Source organism: Solanum pennellii, chromosome 3, assembly GCF_001406875.1.
Source record: "Solanum pennellii chromosome 3, SPENNV200".
NCBI lineage: Eukaryota > Viridiplantae > Streptophyta > Magnoliopsida > Solanales > Solanaceae > Solanum > Solanum pennellii.
Window position 1 is genome coordinate 10,648,314 of NC_028639.1, and position 7,473 is coordinate 10,655,786.

A 7,473-nucleotide genomic window follows, 5' to 3' on the forward strand; every position below is an offset into this window, starting at 1 on the left:
GCCCTAAAAGAAAAAAATCAATGAAATTCACTAGTATTAATGTATTATAATAAAAACATCACTCCATCATGAGCAAAAATAAAATTACTTTCAAATAGCTAAACAAAAATGATAAGTTTGAGACATATGACAAATCCAATGACAAGTGAAAAAGTAAACGGGAAAGGGGTAAAATTGCCTATGAACTATGCGAAATAGATCACTTATACCTTTCGTTATATTTTAGGATAAAAAATAACCCCGACGTTATCCCGGCCAAGAGATCACAAATATAATACCTCTCAAGAGTTAACACCCAAAAATTTTAATGAGGTAAAAAGTCATGTAGACTGATCTCTCCACCTAAATTGCCAACCAGGATTTCCCCTTTTAATCTTGACCAAATCCTAATTCATCCTCCCAAATTAAATCCTGATTTTGAGAGGAAAAAAATGAATCTTCTCCATCAAATTTTCAAGTAACGCAGGAAGGCTCCATTAAGTGAACTGAGAAAGTGAACACTCGTCTTACGTTGGCCTTTGTTATTGTCGTAATCACATTTTTAGTACCAATAACTGATAGCTCTACCATTTGTTCATTCAACATTTTATTTGACAAGAAAATAAACTACTAAATAAAATTAGAAAGAAGAAAAATTATATAGAAAGGATTTTATTTTTCTATTTCTAGAGTCAACTTTTAACAGTAATTCATATTGTTTCTTTTGTTCAAAATGAAAAATCGATAGCGTTAGGATTGGTAAAGTTAACGATTTAATAAAATTGAACCAAAATAAAAGTAGGGATTGTTGATTCCAACAGAGGTATGGTAGGAACTAGAAACAAAGAGTGATAATTGAATCGATGAGTTACGTCGTTAACGGAAAAAAGGTGACAAACTTTTGATTTGATCCGACATAGTTCAGGGGTAATTTTGAGAGTTATTGGCTAAAAGCATCCCTCAACTATGATTCAAATCTAATGTATATCCTTGTATTATCTAAATTGTGGGGTCCATCCCCATGTACCAAACTTTGAATAACTCTGCCAATTTCAAAGTTTGGCAGATTTGGTGTGCTTATTTTCAGTTTTCCTTATTATTCAAATGTTGGTAAGCTGTAAGGAAGAAAAAATTATTTTTTCTTCTGTAGCACATTTGGAGGGTAGTGTATTTGTTCTGTATAAAAGGGAGGACAATTCTTCATTCTCAATATACAAAAATATACAAAGGAGAGAAAAGAAGAGTGAGGCATCACAGAGGAAAATAATTTGTGAGAAAAAAAATAGAGAGTGCGAGCGATATTGTAGTGAGGTGGAAAAATCAAAAGAGGGTTATTTCTTTTGAGTGTGTAGTGGTCTTTGGAGTTTTACTCAGACCTACAATTGTAAAAATCCTTAATAGTGATATTCGTTGCTCCTCTCGGGTCGTGGTTTTTCCCTTATTTAGGAGGGTTTCCACGTAAAATCTTGGTGTCATTATTTCTCTTTTAACTTTCATTGATTAACCGTATTGTTGTGTTCCGCTTTTATTGCTTTTATTACCGCAAATATTATTTCTGTTACGAGTTTATTCCCAACAATTGGTATCAAAGCACAGGTTCTGCTCATTTACAGAAAAAATTTTTGCAGCTTATTGTACTATACTCAGTGAAAAAAAAATATCTGGAGTAAAGTACGAGGTAGCACAATTCAACGGTGATAGCGATTTCGGGATGAGAGACTTGCTCATCCAACAGGGTTTGCACAAGGCACTAGGCGGCAAATCCAAAAGCCCGAATCCATGAAACTTGGGGATTGGAAAGAAATGGATGAAAAGGCTGCTAGTGCAATCAGATTGCACTTAACAGATGATGTAGTTAATAACTTCATCGATGAAGAGAGTGCATGTGGCATTTGCACAAAGTTAGAAAATCTATACATGCCCAAAACGCTGACAAATAAATTGTACCTAAAAAAGTAGTTATACGCGCTACATATGGGTGAAGGTACAAATTTTTTGTCTCATTTAAATGTACTTGATGGACTAATCACGCAGCTAGCAAACCTCGTAGTAAAAATCGAGGATGAAGATAAAGTCATAGTGCTCCTAAACTCGTTGACATCTTCCTACGATACTTTAGCAACAACCATTTTACATGGTAAAGACTCCATTGAGTTGAAGGATGTCACATCAGCCCTTCTGCTTAATGAGAAGATGAGAAAAAGACCTGAAAATCACGGACAGTCTCTCATCACGGAAAGTAGAGGCAGAAGTTACCAAAGGAGTTCAACTAACTATGGTAGATTCGGAGCTCGTGGAAAGTCCAAGGTCCGATCAAAATCGAAGGCCAGAAATTGCTACAATTGCGATCAACCAGGACACTTCAAAAGAGATTGTCCAAATCTAAAAAGGGGCAAAGGAGAAAGCAGCGGCCAGAAGAATGATGGCAACACAGCTGCCATGGTGCAAAATAATGACAATGTTGTTCTCCTCATAAATGGGAAAGAAGAATGCATGCACTTGGCAAGTGTAGAGTCGGAATGGGTGGTCGACACAGCAGCATCTTACCATGCCACACCTGTAAGAGATCTTTTTTGCAGATATGAAGCCGGTGATTTTGGCAATGTGAAAATGGGTAACACAAGTTACTCAAATATTGCGGGAATCGGAGACATTTGCTTAAAGACAAAAGTTGGATGCACATTAATGTTGAAAGATGTGCCCCCACGTACCTGATTTGCGGATGAACTTGATCTCGGGAGTTGCTTTGGACCGAGATTGATATGAGAACTACTTTGCAAATCAAAAATGGAGACTCACCAAAGGGGCATTGGTGATTGCAAAAGGAGTTGCTCGTGGCACGTTGTACATGACAAATGCAGAAATATGCCAAGATGAATTAAATGCGGCTCATGAAGAGATTTTGCAGATTTATGGCATAAAAGAATGAGTCATATGAGCAAGAAAGGATTGCAAATTCTTTCCAAAAAATCACTCATCTCTTTTGCCAAAGGTACAACGATAAAACCTTGTAACTACTACTTATTTGGTAAACAACATAGTGTCTCATTTCAGATATCATCTGAAAGAAAGTTGAATATACTTGATTTGATATATTCTGATGTTTGTGGTCCAATGGAGATAGGATCGATAGGAGGAAATAAATACTTTGTTACCTTTATTTATGACGCTTCTCGAAAATTGTGGGTTTATATCTTGAGAACCAAAGATCAGGTGTTTCAAGTATTTCAAAAGTTCATGCTCTGGTAGAAAGAGAGACAGCTCGGAAGCTAAAACGTCTCCAAACTGACAAAGGAGGTGAGTACACTTCAAGAGAATTTGAAAAGTATTGTTCAAACCACGGAATCAGACATGTAAAGACAGTTTCTGGAACCCCACAACACAATGGTGTAGCTGAGAGAATGAATCGCACCATTGTTGAGAAGGTGAGAAGCATGCTCAGAATGGCTAAATTACCTAAGACATTCTGGGGTGAAGTAGTTCGGACAGCGTGTTATCTTATCAATCGTATTCCATCAGTTCCGTTGGAGTTTGACATTCCAAAGAGAGTTTTAACCAACAAGGAGATGTCTTACTCACACCTAAAGGTGTTTGGCTGCAAAGCTTTTGCACATGTACTGAAGGAGCAGAGAACCAAGATAGATGATAAATCAGTTCCCTGCATATTCATCGGATATGGAGATGAAGAGTTCGGGTACAGACTATGGGATCTTGTAAAGAAGAAGGTCATCAGAAGAAGAGATGTAATCTTTCGAGAAAGTGAAGTTCGAACTGCTGATGATTTATCCGAGAAGGCCTAGAAAAAGAATGGTATAGTCCCTAATCTTGTTACCATTCCTTCTTCTTCTAACCATCCCATAAGTGCAGAAAGTACGATCGATGAAGTTATTGAGCATGAAGAGCAATTTGATGAGATTGTTGAGCAGGGGGAGCAACTTGGTGATAATACCGAGCAAATGGAGTACCCAGAAGAAGAAGAACAATCTCAAGCTCTGAGGAGATCAGAAAGACAAAGGGTAGAGTCATTTGAATACCCTTCCTCAAGTATGTCCTTATCAATGATGAAGGGAAATCAGAAAATCTCAAGGAGGTGTTGTCTCATCCAGAAAAGAGCCAATAGATGAAAGTCATGCACGAAGGGATGAAATCTCTATAGAAAAATGGCACATACCATCTAGTTGAACTTCCAAAAGGCAAAAGACCGCTTAAGTGCAAGTGGGTCTTTAAACTCAAGAAAGATGGAAATGGAAAGTTGGTCAGATACATAGCTCGATTAGTTGTAAAAGGCTTTGAACAAAAGAAAGATATTGATTTTGATGAAATTTTTTCACCTGTTGTCAAAATGACTTCTATTCGAACTATTTTGAGCCTAGCAGCTAGTCTAGATCTTGAAGCGGAGCAATTGGATGTGAAAACTGCATTTCTTCAAGGAGATTTGGAGGAAGAGATTTATATGGAGCAACCAGAGGGATTTGAAGTATCAAGAAAAAGCATGTGCAAATTGAATAAGAGTCTTTACGGGTTGAAACATGCACCAAGGCAATGGTACAAAAAGTTTGACTCTTTCATAAAAAGTCAAACGTACACAAAGACCTATTCTGATCCATGTGTATACTTCAAAAGATTTTCTGAAAATAATTTTATCATTTTGTTGTTGTATGTGGATGACATGTTAATTATAGGACAAGACAAAGAGTTGATTGCAAGGTTGAAGAGAGATTTGTCCAAGTCATTTGACATAAAGGACTTGGGCCAGCACAACAAATTCTAGGGATGAAGATTGTTCGAGAACGAACAAAAAGAAAGTTGTGGCTATCTCAAGAGAAGTACATTGAACGTGAAATAGAACTCTTTAACATGAAGAGTGCTAAACCTATTAGCACGCCTCTTGCGAGTCATCTGAAGTTGAGCAAACAGATGTGTCCTACAACAAAAGAGGAGAAAGAGGGAATGAACAAAGTTCCTTATTCTTCAGCAGTGGGGAATTTTGTGTAAGCGATGATGTGTACAAGACCTGATATTGCTCATGCAGTTGGTGTTGTTAGAAGATTCCTTGAAAATCCTGGAAAAGATTATTGGGAGGCAGTTAAGCGGATACTCAGGTACCTAAGAGGTACCACAAGAGACTGCTTATGTTTTGAAGGATCTGATCCAATCTTGAACGGCTATACAGATGCTGATATGGCAGGTGACATCAACAATAGAAAATCCACTACTGCATATTTTTTTACATTTTTAGGGGAGCTATATATCATGGCAGTCAAAGTTGCAGAAGTGTGTCGCACTCTCTACAATTGAGGCAGAGTATATTGCAGCTACTAAAGCTGGCAAGGAGATGGTATGGCTGAAACGATTTCTTCAAGAACTTGGATTGAATCAGAAGGAGTATGTCGTCTATTGTGACAGTCAAAGTGCAATAGACTTGAGTAAGAATACCATGTATCATGCAAGGACGAAACATATCAACGTGAGATATCACTGAATTCGTGAAAAGATAGAGGACGGATCTATGCAGGTCATGAAGGTCCCTACTAGTGAAAACCCTTCAGATATGCTCACCAATGTGGTATCAAGAGACAAGTTTGAGCTATGCAAAGAACTTGTCGGCATGCACTCAAGCTAGAAATCTAGAGCTACCTCCTTCAGGTGAATGGGTCTGGAGGGGGAGATTGTGGGGTCCATCCCCATGTACCAAACTTTGAATAACTCTCTTCCAATTTCAAAGTTTGGCAGATTTGGTGTGCTTATTTTCAGCTTTCCTCATTATTCAAATGTTGGTAAGCTGTGAAGAAGAAAAAAATATTTTTTCTTCTGTAGCACATTTGGAGGGTAGTGTATTTGTTCTCTATAAAAGGGAGGACAATTCTTCATTCTCAATGTACAAAAAAATACAAAGGAGAGAAAAGAAGAGTGAAGCATCACAAAGGAAAATAATCTGTGAGAAAAAAATAGAGAATACGAGCGATATTGTAGTAAGGTGGAAAAATCAAAAGAGGGTTATTTCTTTTGAGTGTGTAGTGGTCTTTGGAGTTTTACTCAGACCTACAAGTGTAAAAATCCTTACTATAGTGATATTCGTTGCTCCTCTCGGGTCGTGATTTTTTCCTTATTTAGGAGGGTTTCCACGTAAAATCTTGGTGTCATTATATCTCTTTTAATTCTCGTTGACGAACCGTATTGTTGTGTTCCGCTTTTATTGCTTTTATTACCACAAATATTATTTCTGTTACGTGTTTATTCCCAACATAAATGAGCAAAAAATATCCTTATACTATACAAAAAGTAATACGAATCATCCTTCAATCTATTTTTGTTAGGAAACTAATTGAACAAATAAAAAAAATAATTTGGTCATGTCGTGCCATGACGAGAAGATCAAAGTTATCTAAAAAGAATAAGGATATGGATAGGAAATGAATCTTTTGTTCTCGGAATTTAAATTTTGCTTGTTGTCAGTTTATATGTTTTTTGCATCATCAAGTAAATTGACTTGCAACTATACATAAGTTTTGAAATATTTATAAATTTGGTTCCGATGGTTAGAAAGATTATGTAAAAAAATTATTTCAAAAGTATTACGTCCAACTATTTAGAGATTTTCTTTAATAAAATATTTAGGGCGCATATACTTTATATACAATGCAATTCGCATTTTATACAATGTACAAAAATGTTGAAAATTTAGTAAAATTACGTGGGCGTTTAGTTATGAAAATAAAGTAAATAATTATTGTATTCGAAAGATTGAAGTTAAAGCAGTATTTGGCCATATTTTTACAGGATTATTTAGAATTTGAATATATTTTGTCTGAATATGATTTAAATCCTCAATTATTTTAAAAAAGAATCACTTAACTTGACTAGCTTAACCATATGTATATATATTCATTCGACTTGACTCATTTAATTTTTTGTTGGTGGGGTGAGTTTTTTTTAAAAAAAATAGACAGAAGGATGAATCTTGTAACTTTTTGGACAGTTCAAGGATGTCTTTGTCCACTTATATAACATAAGGATGTACTTTAAGTTTAGATTATACTCCAGGGATGATTTTAACCGAAAACTCATAATTTTGACCCATATAATCATCTTCACAGTGTTACTAGTAAAAATGCAATACTACAACTTATTATTTGAATTACTCTCAACCTTCTTATCTCTATAAATTGAAAAATTTTATTCAAGAATTATAATGGTCACCAAAGTTAACAAAAGTTTTTAACAAATAATTTATGTAAGATCTGTTAGGCAAGGCTCGAGCGTTGGGTGTTGGGCTTGCTAAGGGCGTACAGTTGGACGCTTAGGGTGTAAGTCTTATAGAACTAAACCCCACACTTGAGCCTCATGGAGTTTTGCTAAAGCCCCGCCCCATAGAGAATCCCGAGGCGAGTCCCAACCTATATTTTAAGGCGAGTCTCAACCGAATCTTTTAAAATATTGTGTTGTATTTTAAAATTTAAAATCAAAATCAAAACAAATATATATATATATATA